Below are 16,104 nucleotides of genomic sequence, written 5' to 3'. Positions count from 1 at the left end.
AAATAACTCTTTTCTTTTTCACCAATCTCTGGCATGGAGAGCTATAATTCTCTGGCTTAGGGAAAGGTGAACCTAGTACAGGGGGACCCCAGGAGAAACGGGGATCAATTCCCTAGCATTGTGGGCCCCTCTTCCCTGCTGGCCAGTCGGGGAGAATCATGGGAGACCACATGCGCAGTAGCTTTAATGCAACTACTTGTACATGCTCAGTAAAAGCCCACCACAACTAGCCAGGAAGGATCCGCTCTATAAGAATACAGTCCCTCCAGCCCATGAGGTCAATCTCTGCTTGGAGTTGGCCTGCTCCCGTGTTCTCTTCTATGAACTCGGTGTTCAGTTCAATTCTTTGTCCCGATCACTAAGAACCTGGTTACCTGTGCCCACCTGCGACACCCGGGGGGCGTCGTGCCTCTCCGCTCCGGCCAGAATAGGTGTCGCCATGTAAAACACCAGTTGCCGGTCTGACGGGAGGCGCCCGGAATGTCGCCGATGCTCTCAGGACGCCGCTTTGAGTGCTGGGAAGACGGGCATCGGCCACAAGCCAACGGGCCCGGGCGCAAGCGGGGAAGGGCCTGCTCACCGCTCCTGCCCGTGTTCCTAGGAACGAACGCCCGTCCCTTCGAGAACGCACCGCTCTGTGAGGCCGCGGTTGGCCGCGTGTCCGCAGCGCAGGTGGGAACACCCTCTCCCGCCTCGCCACTTGCCTTCCGTTTGGGGTTGCGGCGTCTTCAACCGCCCGAGCGGTTCGGATGTTCCTGTGGTCCAGCGTGCCGCCCCGTCCTTCCTCGGTGGTGCCGGAACGCCGCGGCCCGGCCCAGGGCAACAAATGATACATTTGCGTCCCCGCTATATTTCACCTGCCTGCTGGGCTGGAGTTTGTGGTGACGTCAGGGCCCTCACCTTCGCTTCCAATTGCCTCCTTCGACCGTCAGCTGAGGGTCTCGCCTTGGTGAGCGGAGATTGCAGGTGGAACTAGTCTACGGTTTTTTAAAAAAGATTTTATTATTTATTTTCAGAGAGAGGGGAAGGGAGGGAGAAAGAGAGGGAGGGAAACATCAGTATGTGGTCGCCTCTCCTGCGCCCCCTGCCGGGGACCTGGCTCACAACCCAGGCACGTGCCCTGACGGGGAATCAAACCGGTGACCCTTTGGTTCGCAGGCCGGCGCTCAATCCACTGAGCCACACCAGCCAGGGCCAGTCCATGGTTTTCAACGGGTAGAAGCTGATGGCCCGGGTATCTTCACCTAACCCCCCAATACACCCTCGTTCTTCCCGGGCGGTGGACTCGGGAGAATTGTTCCCTCCGTTGGTCATCTTTTCACGGACTGGGCAGGGACGCCCAGGTTGGGGCCACCGCAGAGCCCCCCGCTGACCCCAGTGAGGTCCCTGGTCTCTGGTCCAGGACAAGGAAAGGGACGCCAAGTGCAGACTCGGCGTCCCCCATATCGGACGCTGTTGGGCGTTCGGCTCCGGCTGCTGCCGGGACGACGCAGCCCCAGGCGGGGGCGCCTGCGGGGGCCACCCGCTCCGGCTCCTCCCGCGGGCGATGCCAAGAAGGGCCGACTTGTGGGATTTCATAAATCAAGATGCTCTTCTTCGCGGCGAGGGTCGGACATTGATTAGCGTCTGAGCCGTGCGCCTCGCCGGGCCCAGGCCCCGCCCCCCCACAGCTGTCTCTCTGCCAGCGCGCCTGGCGCGTCAGCACTTTTCCGGGAAGGCGACCCTTTCAGGTTCGGCGTCCTCGGCGAGATTACCGGAACGCTCAGCCGCAGGGCCCGGCCGGGCAGGGGATGGAGGGGGGCTCCCTGGGCCCAAAAGTCCCGGCCAGCGGGAGACCCTGGTCCCTCTGTGGCGCTTCTGGGAGCAAGCTGGGCGGCCCCTCTCCCGGGCCTTCCTGGTTCCCACAGGGACAGCCGGGCTCCGGCGGGAGGGGGTGCTGGCTGGCTCCTGCAGACGCCCGACCTGCCTGGGGGGAGGGGCCGTCCCCACAGGAAGACCAGAGGCCCACGACAGCGCCTGGAAGTCTTCAGTGTGAACTCGCTCGGAGCTGAGCTCCACGGAGCCAGGCTGGGGTCGGCCGGGGTCAGCGCCGACAGTCTGCCCCCGACGGACAAGGCCAAGCGGCGTCCGGGGCAGACTGTGGCCACCGCGGCACCCTCGGGCCTGCCCCTCGTGCACCAGGACCTCTGAGGTTTGAAGCTGCTGCAGATAGAGTGTGTCTGCCCCCACCCCCACCCCAGCCCCGCCTCCCTCTGGGTCCCACACCCTCACAGCCAGCGAGGGCTGGCAGCCAGCTGTGGGGCGCCCTTTCCCGGGGGAGGGTAAGCCCTGGGGGCGCGGAGTCCCCCCCAAGTCCCGCCCGAGCGCAGGAGAGAGACCCCGTGTGCGGTGCGCCCGGCCGGGCCCCGGGGGATGCGCGCCCTGCCCGCATCGCTCCAGCCGCGGAGGAGGCTGCCGGCCGTCTTGGGGCCGTGCCAGCCAGCTGAGTAAAACTGCTAATGAATAACGCCGGTTAAAAACGGGCGTCCAGAGTGCTTCGCTGGCCCCCGGCCCAGCGCTTCCCAGCGCGGGGTCAGCGCGGGGTCCGCGGAGAGCAGGAAGAGCCGCGGCATGCCCCTCTCCCTGGCCTGCGGTCTGTTGGGCTGGGCTGCGGCGGGCGGGCGGGTGGACGCGTGCAGAGACGCAGGTCCTCGGGCAGGAGCTGCCCCAGCTGGGGCCGCCCCCACCCCGTCCGCCTCCGTCTCTGGGCCCCGGTCTCCCTCCCTGTCCCTCCCTCTCTCCCTGTTTCTCTGTCTGCCCCTCCATCTCCCTCCCTCCCTCCCTCTCTCTCTCGGCCCCCCGCCTCTGTAGTTCTTTCCCCGTCCAGCAGTGTCTCTCACCCATTCTCATGGAAACCGACCGGGCTGGTGACCGCAGTGGCAGGCAGGGGTCACTGTGAGCTCACTCCCCACCCCCCCCTCCCCCCGCTCCCCGTCCCAGGAAGGGTGCTGGCGTGCAGTGCGGGACTGTCTGCGTGTCCCAGGGACGCCCGGCCCCGTCGCTAATCAAGCTGCAGAGCGACCTCAGCGTTTACGATAAATCACCGGGGACGTCACTCCTGGCGGCCACCGCGGGCGGCGGGCGGCTCATTCGGATTCAGCGTGACGCGAGCACCTGGAACAATGCTGCAGCTGTCCGGCCACCCGCAGGTGACGCCGCCCTGAGCGGGTCACGGTCCCCGGAGGACGGGCACGGCCTGCAGGGGACCCTCCCCCACTGCCCGACATGCTGACTCGCAGCAAGGCCTGGGGCGGGCACTGGGTCCCAAAGGGGTCCCGGGTGGGGATCTGATGGCAGCTGGTAGGTGTCTGGTGACGAGGGGCGGTCCTGGCAGTCCTGTCCCCCCTCTCCAGGCCCTGCCCTCCCCGCCTCTGCCCGGCCGACCCCCGCACACTGACTCTCCCCTCTCGGGCACGGGGGGACACCTGCCCCGAGCTGGCCACGCTGGGTCTGCTTTAGACACAAGCGGCCACTGACGACGGAGGGACCAGGTCCACACGCACAGCCCAGGGGCCAGGGTTCCTGGCCTTGAGGCGCCCTTGGCAAAGCCCCCACTGGTCAGAAACAAGGGGGTGCAGCTGGTGGTCCGGGATGCCCTGGGGCAGGATCGTGCTCGACCCCCTCGGGGACTGTCTCCAGGGACCGAGGCTGCAGGGGGGCTGCCTCCCCACCCTCCCCGCCCCGGAGGGGGCCTCGGGTCCTGTCCGCCCGCCTCCTTCTCCCCACGCCAGGGGACGTGGGGTCGGGAAGGGCTTGCTGTGGCCGGGGTCCTGCGCCCCTGGCCCTCCCTGCCCCCTGCGTCCGGCTCCTGGGGTGACAGCCCCCCGAGCACCCTCTCCCCAGCCCGCCTGCCGCCCCTCAGGCCGGGCGGGACCAGTGACGGGAGAACCACCCGCAGGTGGGGCCTCAGTCCAGAGACCCGGACAGAGCGTCTTGGCTCAGCGCCTGCCCCACGCCCGCCCCATCCAGGGGACGCTTCAGCCCAAGGCCATTAAGCTGTCATAGCCCATCTGTCTCGCCCCTCCTCCCTGCCCGGTTCCGAGGGGCCCGGCACGTGAGACGCCTGGGCTTCCAGCTCCCTCTCTGCTCCCCCTCGGAGTCGCCGCGCCGTCCTGTCCGGGCAGACCGCCCTGCCGCCAGCGCTGAGCTCATCGGCTCTGCCCTCAGCCTCCCGCCTGGAGCTGGGCGGAGGGCTGGCAAGGACTGTGCCGTCCTCCTGGGCCGCGGCCACGCTCAGAGGACACCAGGCGGGGCCCGGCAGGCCTGCGGCACACCTGCCCCCACTCTCGTGTGACTGGGGCTCATGTGGGGGGTGGGGCGGGGGGCGACCTGGTCCTGAGGCTGCCGGCTCGGATGCGGATGCGATGTCCAGCCCCGCCCCTCCCGTCCCCGTGGCATGGGCAGGGGGACAGCCAGTGTCCCAGGACGAGAGCCACTCAGGGGTCCCCCCGCCAGCCCTCGCCGGGGGCGCCCACGCTCCCCTCGGGCTCCCAGAGCCCTCTCCCCAAGCTTCGCCGCCACGAGGCCCTGACAGGGAACGAGGGGGCGGCGTCTCACGCCCAGCCCCCAGGTCCTGAGTGGGCCAGAGCCCGTCCCTCCGCACCCACCGACAAAGTCCGGACGGAAGGCAGCCGGCAGGTGACAGGAGCAGCCCCGGGGGCCTGGGTGGTGGGGGGGGGGGGCGGCCTGCCTGGAGTACCTGGGCTCCCCTCGTGGCTCTGCCTGGAGGACGCGCCCGCCCCCGCCCAGCGCAGCACCCAGGGGACCCGGCTCTGAGGGAAGCCCCGTGTTTCCACTGGAAGAGCCAGAAAGGGGCCCCCCCGCAGGCAGGAGGGGCCTGGGCGGGAGACAGTGGACAAGAGGGTCACCGCACGCCCAGAAGGGCTCCCGGAGGAGACGCTGGGGCTGCAGGAGGCCAACAGACAAGAACGCTGGGGCTGGAAACTCGACCTCTGAGAAGGAAAGGTCGCGGGGGACACGGCTCGGGCGCGGGGACAGACGGGACAGACAGGGACTGAAGCAAACGTCCAACCGGGGGAGCAGAGGTGGAAAAACAAGCCCAGTGGAGGCTGGGAGACCAGCAGGCGCCCCGTCCGGAGGCCGGGGGGACGCGCTGGGGTCCCAGAGAGAGGGTGGTCCCGGGAAGCACGATGGCTGGAACCCCCCCACATTTGGGGGAGACGCCAGTGTGAACATTCCAGGGGCCCTGGCCAGGGGGCTCGGTCGGAGCACCCCCTGTGTGCCCAGATGGGGCGGGTTCCATCCCCGGTCGGGGCGCCTACAGAGGGGGGGCAGGGGGAGGCCACTCACTGATGTCTCCCTCCCTCCCTCCCTCCCACCTCCTCTCTCTCAAAAAGTCAATGACCATACCTCCGGGTGAGGGTTAGTTTTTTAAAAAAATAAGTTACGAGTAAAATAAAATGCCAGGGCTTCAGAGGACCGCAAAGAGGATAAACACACGCACACACGAGCCCCCTGGAAACGCGGTGGTCAAACCGCTGAAAACCAGAGAGCACGTCCCTCACGCAGGCGGGACGAGCCCCTGTCACTCGCAGAAGCGAGGGCAGAGCCTGCGGGGGGGGGGGGGGTCGGTTTCCACGCTGACGGGCCCCTCAGGAATGTGGGTGGGGCGAGGTGTCCGGTGGGGGGGCGGGGGACGAGGCCGCACTGCGTCAGGGCTGACCTTCCGGGCCACGGGCGCTGACGGCAGAGAGGGGTGCGGCCTGAGGCCGAGAGCCCTGGGCAAGGCGACTGAAGAAACACAAAGCATGGTTTCCGTTCCCTTGAAAACGCCCGTGGAGGCTTAACACAAACAAAGTGAGTGACGCTACCTTCCGGCGGAATTTTCCATGTCTGGAGCTGTGACGAAGAGCCAGCGATGGGGAAAGAGGCCACCAGGGCATGTCGGGGGGGTGCGGGGCGGGGGGGGGGGGGCTGGGCCTCGTGTTGGCCAGCTCTCTCAATGGCCGGCCCTGCGGAGAGCTGGCTCGGGCACGGCGTGTTCCGGCGACACCACACCGTGCCCGTCCCCTGGGCTTTGGTCCTTTGCCAAACCGCTGCGTCACCTGGCACCTGAACACAGCTCCGTGCTGTCCAAGGCCCGGGGACTGGCCGGTTTCGAGTGCCCGCTGCCAGGGCGACGGACGGGACAGGCCGTGGTCCCGGGAGGGGCGGGGCCTGAAGGGCGGCCGGACAGACGGACCTGGGGCCGGAGCCCGCCCTGGATGCACTCACCCCCGTCAGGGTTGCAGCCTGTCCCCTGAAATTCATCCCTAATGGCCAGGGCCTGAGGGCAGGCAGGGGTGCCCTGGGCAGCGTGGGCACCGTGGTCTGCGGAGAGCTCAGAGGCGCTGGCTCACCCGCACTGAGCTGGCCTGCTCCTCTCAGGAGCGATGAGAGACACCCCCGGTGCCGCCCAGCGGAGCCCCCCTGCCCAGCGTGTGCCCCTGCGCAGTGAGGGCAGAGTGGGGTCTGAACCTGGCCCCGGGGAGGCCGTGGCCGCCTCCTGCCTCGGGTGGGGAGGGGCTGTGCTCCCAGACACCTGGGAGGTGCCCACCCACACCACAGACGCGACGGCAGCCCCGGCAGGAAGGCTGCTGGTGCAGGGTCTCTGCTAGACCGTGAAAGCTCTGACCGGCTGTGGGGGTCCGACAGTGCCCCTGGGTCCTCCCCGGGAAAGGGGCTGGAGCTGGGGGCAGTGCTGTCTCCACCAGCCGGTGCCTGAGGGGCCCGCCGGGCTTGTCCGGGCCAGGCCCCCAGCCTCTGGCCCCATGCCCTCTGCACAAACCGCAGCAGGACGCCGGGTGGCTCCCCTGGTCCTGGGAGATCCTGGGGGGCTGCCTCAGGGGTGCCATGGGTTTCTGAGGGGCTCAGATGTCCCCCGGCAAAGCCAGGGGCCACTCATAGGGGTGGGGGCCAGAGAGGAACAGAGCAATGCCACCCACCCACCCACGTGTCTGCCGGGGCTGCTCTGCGGTCCCTCCCCGGAGGTGCCCTGGGCCCCGGAAGGCCCGGGGGCCTGGTGTGCTGTGGCGGCTGCCCGGTCTGCAGTGGGGCCCACGGCCGTGCCGACACCAGACACTTTGCTCCGAGATCTCTGCCAGAGCAGCCCTGCTGGGGGCCGGAGGCTGGGGCCGGGGCCAGGGCAGGGCTGTGCAGGGGGTGCCCCCCGGGCCTCCCTCTCCCCAGCTCTGAAACCCTCACGATGGTCTCCAGGGACTCGGGGGTGACACCGCCCAGGGAGCCCCCAGCAGCGCCCCCAGCAGCGCCCCGCCTGCCCGTCGAGGGACTGGCCAGCAGTCCGGCCTGCCCACCCGCCCCTGTCTGGGTCGGCCTACTGGGTTACTCACCCGCACGGGCAGGCCCTGGGGGGGCGGCGGCCGGGGGGGGGGCGGGGGCTGCGGGCGCTCTCCTGGACCCTGTCCCGCCGCGGCTCGCTGAGTCATCCTCGGCTCCGGCCCGGAGCCTCCGCTCCTGCCACTAATGGAGCCTCGGCGCTCACAGGCCGCCCGCCCCCCCTTTCCGCAGCCTGCGCTGGCGTGCGCCCTCCCCCCTCGCGCCGGCCGTGGGGGCGGGGGCCACACCCACCATGCCGGCACAAGCTCAACAAACCCGGGTTCCCACCGGCCACCGCACAGACCCCCAGGCGCCGCCGTCCACTGTGGAAGGACTCGGGGGGAGGGCTCCCGAGGCTGGGACTGGGCATGGTTTTGCCCTGTGCCCCCCCCAGAGGGCTCCCTGGGGGCGTGGGAAGGGTGACTGCAGGGCTGCTCCGGGGCGTGTGCACATGCATGTGTGTGCACGAACACATACATGCATGTATAGTGTGTGTTCATGTGGGCACGTGTGTGTGTACATGCACAAATGCGTGTGTGTGTGTGCAGAGGCGGCAGCAGGCACAGCTGAGGGCCTGGGCGGGGACCTGGGTGGTGGATGTCCCGAACCACCCCCACGGCTCCTCCGTGGTCCCCGTGTCCAGTGTGGGCGGCAGACACCGGCCACACCCCTGGCCCTTGGGGTGTTGACATGTGCCGACAGGTACCGAGAATGTGGACATGTGTCACGTGAATCCTGCCATTCGCTCACTGTGTGACCCAGCCCCTGTCACTGTCCCTCCCTCTGCCACCACCTCCTCATCTGTGAGGTGGGGGTGCTGGGGAGCCCCCCCAGAGGCTGTCCTGGGATGAGGTGAGGGGTGCGGGGAGCCGAGAACAGACCAGATAATGCCCAGAAGACACCCCTTCCAGAGCAGGGGGGACCCCCCCAGCTGCCTCCAGTCCCCTGAGGCCCCCACAGGCTTTCCCTGAGCCCCACAGACCCAGGTGTCTGCCCCGACAGCACCAGGCCACCTGTGCTGGCACCCCGGCCGGAGCTGAAACCCAGCCCTGCCTTCGATGACGGGCTGTGTGGCCCGGGGAGCTGCCCCGTCCCCCTGAGCCCCTACCTTCACCTGAGGTTTGGGAGAGCCAACCCCGCCCAGAGGGGTGCAGGTGAGGGTGAAGGGTGGGCACAGTGGGCACACACTGGGTTTGGGGTCACAGCCAGGACCCCGAGCAGTAAAAGCCGGTGTGCAAACGGCCAAGCACCGGGGGCCGAGCTGCACAGCCAGCCAGGAGGGCAGCACGAAGAAAGGGCCGTGGGAGGCCAGAGAGGTGCTGTGCCACATGGGGGGCTTCAGCGAGGGGGTGACCTTGAGCTCCACCTGGAGGGGCAAGGCGGTTCTGGTAGGAGAAGGGGGTGTGGGGGCAGGAAAGGCGTTCAGAGCAGCAGGGAGACCCGGACGCCTAAAAGCAGCACCCCCTCCGTCCGCCTCCCACCCCCGACACTCGGGCACAGGTGGGGCCTGAGCCCCCCCCTCGCCCACCCCCGCACAGCAGAGACCGTGTCCGGCTTCTGGCCGGAGGGACTCAGGCCTCTGGGGCCGGGAGGCATGCCGGGAGAGAGCGCGGCTGCTCGAGCTTGGGCTGGGGGCCGGGGGCAGCTGGGGGCCGCGCGGTGGGCTCGCAGACAAGCCTGCCCCGCCCTGTGGGCCCCTCCCAGCTCCAGCCGGGGAGCCCGCCGCCCGCAACCCCCACGCTGCCCACGGCAGCTCAGAGCCCCCACAAAAGGCCTCTGAAGACGGATGCGGTTTGGTCACTCTTAGCGGGACACCGGCAGATGTGCAGGGAATTGGTTATTCACACCCAAAACGACAGTAAACCTTGCCCCCACAGACGCTGCTGCCCTCGAAGCTGTCTGCCGGCCACAGCTCCCTCGGCCCGGCGGCCCCGGGCAAGGAACCAGGGAACCGGGAGATTCACACGCGTGGGGCAGAGCCCATCAGGCCCGCGGCTGCTGTCCTCGGTGCTGAACACACGTGTCGCGGAGGGAGGGGATGGTGACATCCCCAAGGCCCCAGGGGCCACCTCAGAACGGCTGGACAGCCCTGGCCGCCCGTGGACGGTGGCAAGAGGGGCGGGCTGGGAGTGCGGGTCTCCTGGACAGACGCCGACAAGGGGGACGGTGGGGGGTGGCGGGCACACACGCGGCGTCCCCCAGCGGCTCCGAGGGTGTCCGCACAGTGTGTCCGCACAGTGTGTCCGCCCAGTGGGTCCTCCGTCCTCGCAGGAACTGAGCCTGGCTGTGCAGAGTGTCGCCTTGCTGCCTGCCCTCCCCTCGAGGCCGCACCCCCCGGCTCCCCCTCGCACCTGCCGACACCTCCTCCTGCGAACCCTGAGCCCCGCCCCCCACCCCGGGGTGTGCTGCTGGGGCCCCGAATGTGTTCCCACTCACGGTGGCCTCCCCGCCCAGACCGGGCTCCGGGGCGACCCGCACTGAGCTTCGGAGAGGAGGCCCCTTTCTCTGGGCGCTGGGGCAGCCCTGCTTCCCAGGGGTCCGAGGCTCAGAGCGTCCCTCCGGCTGGGCGGTGGCTCCGGGTGGGGGCGGGTGGCTACAGAGCATCCTGGGTGCTGTGTGCCCGTCTCCCCCCTCGGCTCCACGAGGCCGGGAGGGGCGCCTGCTCACGGCAAACTCGGCACAGTCCCAAATGCTTTCTTTCTAGACATCCCGGATGGACACTAAGGGAGAAGGCCGCCGTGCCCTCGTGGCGTCCTCCCCCCAAAGCCCACACTGGCCCGGGAGGCCGGGGTCCTGCCACTCCGGCCTGGGGGCTCTGGTGAAGGGAGGGCAGCCCGGGGCTGGTGGCCTCGTGGCCTGACTCCGGGGCCTGGGTCAGTGCTCCCTCCACACCCATGTTCTGTCTTCCAAAACACGTCGGCCCTGGTTTTTAAACAAGAGCAGCCCTTGCAGCGGGCTTAACGTTCGGACCCTTGAGAAAAGTGTGAAATAAACCCGAACCAGCCGGCCCTCCCTGCCCCGGGCCCATGCCCCTCCCCGCCGCCGCCTCCCGCAGCGGCAGCCTTGTTCACACCCGTGTGCACGCGTGCATGCCTGGACACTTTACCCCACTCGTCCCGACACGGCCTCTCGGCGCCCACCTCCCAGGCGTGTCTGCCCGGCCCACCGGGCCTGCCAGCAGCCTGTGCCGTGACTGCCCTGAGACCCCCTCACAGGGCCCCCTGTCCCCCCACCCAGGAGTCCCCGCCCCCAGGCCCAGTTCAGACTCCAGTGCACGGGGCGGTGGCGGGGGGATTGGCCTGACTGAGTGGGATCACGGGGTGGGGGGCTGGGCTTCCCTGCCGGCCCTCCAGCCCAGTGCCCCCCCTTCCTGTGACCCCTAGGGGACCCACGGGTGTGCGTGGCAAGCCCACTATGAAGACGAGGACGTTGACATTCAGGGACATCCTGTCCCTTGCTCAAGGTCACCGCAGGCCCGGGTGCCAGGCTGCAGGGGCACCGCCCTCTGCCCCTCACAGCGCTTCTCAGGGCGCTAACACCGCCCCCCCCCCCCGCTCTGCTCTGCAGCACACCCCCGCCACCCCACTCGGCTGTCGGCCCCAGGGGACCCGTCCTGCCCCCCCCGGTGCCCGCACGGCTCGGGGCTGGCGGCTGTTCCCCGTGAGCCTGCACTGCCGGGGGCCGCCCCGAGCCCATCCCGTGCGCCTCAGCAGGGGCAGCCCCCCGCCCGCCCGCCTCCCGGGAGAAGGCACCTCCTCTCACCGAGCCCCACGCTGTCCTCCCGGCGTCCTCGGGGGCCTGCCCTGGGGGGACCCTGCACCGGGGCGGGGGGACCCCAATCTGGAGTGAGTTGTCAAGGGCGAACAGAAGCAAGTCCCACGGCTGTTGTTCACGTGCCCAGTTCTGGTCCCGGTTCTGGTCCCAGTCGCTGCCCCAGGGGAGCCAGCTCCGAAGGTCAAGGACACAAGCACGGGCCGGCGGGGGGGCTGCCGGGAGTCCCCGTGTGCACACTCCCGCACACGCCCGGCAGGGACGGCTTCAGGAGCTCGGGGCCCCTCCCCACAGCCACCCCGGAGCCGCCAACGCATGCGGGGGGGGGGGGGAGGGCAGGGAAGATGGAGCGGAACCCGCGTGGGGAGGGGAGCCGGGCCCCCAGGGGCGGCCCGCGCAGGGCACCCAGAAGGCCTGCTGTCCCGGCCTCTCCGACCGCAGCCCCAAGTGGCCGGGCTGTCTGGTTCTGGAATCTTCTGCCGCGGTGTTGGAGGCCCAGCTTGGCCCTTCCCTGGGCAGTGCTGACCTGGGGGGGGGTTGCACGCCCCGTGAAATGGGGCTGAAGGGTGGTGGCCTGTGACCGTGAGGCCGTGCGGGTGGGGGCGAGGGGGCCCTGGGAGCCGGGAGCCTCTGGGCTATCTGCCCCGTGAGTCCCAGCCCCCAGCCCACCAGGCCCTCACTTTACAGACAGGCCCCAGCCCCCACCCTTCCCCAGCCAGGAGGCGGCAGGAGGCGGCGGAACTTGGCAGTTTCTAGAATTTACTCCAGCGCTTTCCAAGGAAAGAAATGAGGCGGAGGCCTCAGGGGGCTCTCAGGGCCAGCGTTAACTCCCACTCCCGCCCGCCGTCTCCCGCCCGCCAGGCCTCAGCCCCCGCACGGCGCTGGGACCGCGGCGTCCCGCCCGCAGGCTGCCAGACGGGGCCTCGGAGAGGGGGCGGGGCCTGGGCGGGGCCTCCTGGTCGGACGGCGGCGGGCGGGCGGGCGGGAGTGGGGGGCCCCCGGGTCTGCGGTGGCGGCTCGGGGCTCACGGCGGGTCTGCACACAGGCAGGGGTGATCTCTGCTCCCCTGGTTCTCCACTCAGGGAGACGCCCGGCCACACCTGGGACCCCCCTTCAGACGCGCACACAGGCCGACCCGCGCCACAACGCCACCCCCCCCCCCCCCCCCCCCCCCCCCCCCCCGGGGAGGGCCCGACTCAGCGACGGGCCCACTCTCCCCTCCTCGGGCTGCCGGCCCCCTGAAGCCGCGCCCTCCCCGCCCCAAGCCCCAGGGCGGGGCGTCGCGGGAAAGCGCCAGCCAGCAGCCCGGCCGCAGCGGCAGTTACGAGCGTGTCGTTATTAATTATTAATGTATCAATACAATTAATACAGCGCCTCGTGAATAATCCATGTGCCGGAGCTCTGGTCTGTGGAGGGCGCGTGGGGGGCTGCCAGGGCCCGTGGGAGGACGGGGGAGGGGGTCCCCAAATACACAGACCCTGCTGCCACAGCCTCCGACCCAGTTCGCTGGGAACCACGAGCGAAGCGTCTCGGTGGACTTGCCAACATTCCTGTCAGCAGGCCCCCTCGGCTCACCCAGGGGCTCCGTTCCGGGGCCCAGTGGGGGTCCGGGCCTGGCCGCCTCCTGGGTCCCCGCCATCCGCCCCTGCCCCCAGCTGGGGGACAGGCAGGGAGGGCGGCTGCCCGGAGCTGTCCACATGTGGGTCCTGAAAGCCGCGCTCCGCCTCCCAGTTCTCACTGCTCGGGACCCAGCCCTGGGCCCCCGCCCCCTGCCCCGCCCCGGCGGAGCCTGCAGACGCAGAGGCCGAGACCCAGTGCACCCAGGGTCCTCCGGCACACCGCCGGCCGGGCCTGGAACAGACGGTCCCCGGCCCCTTCCCGTCCGTGAGCCGCCCCTTCCCAAGCCAGGAGCCCTGGCACAGGGGCGGGGGCGCGTCCCACAGGAGGGGGGGGGGCAAGGACGCTCGGGACATGCACACGCAGCTGCTGTTTTTGTGAGGTTGTCGGGACAGACGGGACTGACCAGAAACGGGGCCACGTGAACAGCAGACGTGACCTTCACCGAGAGTGGCCCGAAGGTCGGCGCCGGGGCTGGGAAAGGGGCGCACCTGGGACAGCTGGAGTTACTGACAGCGTGGGATCTGGGGGGGCAGCTGGGGGAGCCCCCAGGCAGGCAGGAGACCACGGTCACTTTTCCGGAGGTGACAGACGGTGCTCCCAGGTCACCCGGGGAACTGGGTTTGCCCATCCCAAGGGCTCCCCAGACCCCCTGCCCCTGATTCCCCACCGGGGACTGGCAGGCTGGGCCGCACGGGACACAGCGGGGCCCGGGTGGAGGCGGCCCGCACAGGTTCTCTGGCCCCACCTTCCCTGTCATCCCGGTCTCCCAGTGGGACAGCCGGGAGTGGGCGGGCCAGGCCTGCAGCTACTGGGGCGGGCGGGCAGAGGTCCCCCACGCCCTGAGCTCTCTGGCTCCCAGGTAGGTGCCGGTCTGTCTGACCCACGCCTGAGGGATCCCAACACCCAGGGCCCGCGGTGGCAAGAGCAGGTGAGGACACGAGACTCGCAGTCCTCGGGGCGACCTCCCCACTCCAGGTCCAGGGGTCACCGTCACTCTGAGGGGTCGTGGGACCCACTGCGCAGGCGGCCCTGCGATCAGGGCCTCCCTGACAAAACGGGGTGGGACGTGGCACCCTCCCCCGGTTTGTGACCAAGGCCCAGTGTTCTTGGTGTCATTTTTCAAAGTGGACAGACCCCCGCTGGGCCCGCCCCCAGACCCCTGTCCCGTCCCCTGCGGCTGGTGTCAGTGTGACACCTTGGCATCTTTGGTGTGACTCATGAACAGGCTTGGGGGGCTGGCCTGGACGCCTCACTGGGCCCCCCTTTTCCTCCATGCTGGCCGGAGCCCCCCTCCCCACACCCCGCTGGGACAGACTCTCCCAGCCCCGGTCCCGACGTGTCCTCCTGACAAGGAGCCAGGGCCCCTCTGCCTCACACCCCTGCTCCTGCCCATCCCCCCACCCCCGCCTCACTCCCACCCTCAGGAGGATGGGCCCTGGAAGGAGGGGCCCGGGTTGGAGCAACTTCCTGGAGACTGGCGCCGCTGTGAAACCGGCTCCCGGGAAAGTGGGCCGTCTGCGGGGGAGCCACGTCCGCAGGCAGCCCAGAGAGGCCTTGTCCTCCCCCCCCCCGGGGTGGGTAGCCCCCACCTGGCCTCAGAGAGCGCCCGGAGGGGCTGTCCTGGCTCAGCGGGCGCTGGGGCTGGGCCACAGTGGGTGAGGGGCTCCCGGGGCCTCCGCTGCCGTTCACCACACGCCCACCGCTCGGCTGATGACACAGGGCTGGTGGGCTCACCCACGCACTCAGCCCAGCCAGGGGAGCAGGGGAGACCCAGGGGGCTGAGAACACGTGTGTGTTTGTGAACGATGGGGACAATCACAGGGAGGGCAGCCCTGGCCGGTGCAGCTCAGTGGACTGAGTTCAGAGTCGCCAGTTCGATTCCCAGTCGGGGCACATGCCTGGGGTGCAGGCCAGGTCCCCAGCAGGGGGCACTCGAGAGGCAACCACACATGGATGTTTCTCTCCCTCTCTTTCTCTCCCCTTTCCTCTCTCTCTAAAAATGAATAAAAATTTTTTAAAAAGCAAAACGAGGGTAATATTTTGTGACACATGAAGATGCTATGGGATTTGAGTTTGAATCCCGGGCAGGAAGGCTTCCCGGCCCCCCCCCACCCCCATGGCTGCTGAGTGGGGCGGTGCAGCTCCCTGCCGGCCCTCGGGGCCCTGCTGCTTGCTGGGCACAGCCGGCTTTGTGCTTCCACTCACGGAACCCACAGCCCCCATGTGGTCACCAGGGCGGCCCGGGGTCCATGTGGTGGTCCGTGCCGGGGACCCAATGAAAGGCCCCAGGGTGGGGGTGGGGGGCAGAAACAGGCTGGTGGATGCGATTCAGGAGCTGAAGGCCCCAGTCTGGGCGGAGGTGGGGACAGCCTCAGGCTGGGTGGTCCTTCCGTTTACGGGGAGGCTGGGAGTGAGGGGGCCCCGAGCCGTGGGTGCTGGGCAGAGACTGGGTTGGACCCTGCAGTGACCCTCATTGTGGGCTCCTCCCCCGTGCCTGCCTTAACCATCGTGGGCTGCCGAGGCTCTGCCTGCTGGGGGCGGTCCCCCTGCAGCCACCATCGGGTCATTGCCCGATACCCGCTCAGCCGGTACCCGCTCAGGCCAGGGGCAGAGCCCAGGCTCCCAGCTGGTGCCGCGTGGACGCGCAGGTTCTGGTCCCAGCCCCGGGGCAGTGCCGGCCACCACGCCAGCCACCACAGCAGACGGGCCTGAGCCACGCCTAGTCACCGGAAAGCTCACCGATCAGCTGCTCGGGTGCTGATGGGGGTGGGGGGGCCAGAGGTTCCCGGGCCTGAGGACAAGGATGGGGTGGGTGGCCGGCCCAGGGCTCAGCCGGACGCCACATTCCACGCCGGGGGCTGTGCCCAGGAAGGGGCGGGAGGCCGGCCGACCAGGCCGCCCGCTCCCTCTTCGGGGGAATTTCCCAAGTCCCCCCCCCCGCCCCCCAGGACGGGCCCAGGCCCCCCTCCGGACAGTGTCAGCGTCCCCTGAGACGTGCCCCCGAGAGGGCGGCGGCCCCGGGTGTTTGTCCTCCCAGGAGTGGGGACAGGGACGGCAGAGAGAAGGTGTGATGGGGGGCAGTCCCCCTGGGCCCCCCATCCCTCCACTCCTGGAGGAAGTGGGCCCCCTGCCTAGCGGCCACCCACTGGGAACCTGTGAGCTCATGGCGGCCCCTCAGGCCCCCCAGCTCCAGTCCGCCTGCCCTGGTGCCAGGTCCCGCCCAGGAAGGGGACGTGTGTTGGTGTCCCCCCAAAGCTCAGCACCCCAAAACGGAGAGCAAGGCGTCCACCTTGCTGTCGGCAAGGCCTGTTTTCCCTGTGGTCCTCTCACGAAAGCTGG

Source organism: Phyllostomus discolor, chromosome 9 (genome assembly GCF_004126475.2).
Source record: "Phyllostomus discolor isolate MPI-MPIP mPhyDis1 chromosome 9, mPhyDis1.pri.v3, whole genome shotgun sequence".
NCBI lineage: Eukaryota > Metazoa > Chordata > Mammalia > Chiroptera > Phyllostomidae > Phyllostomus > Phyllostomus discolor.
This window is presented reverse-complemented; position numbering follows the sequence as displayed.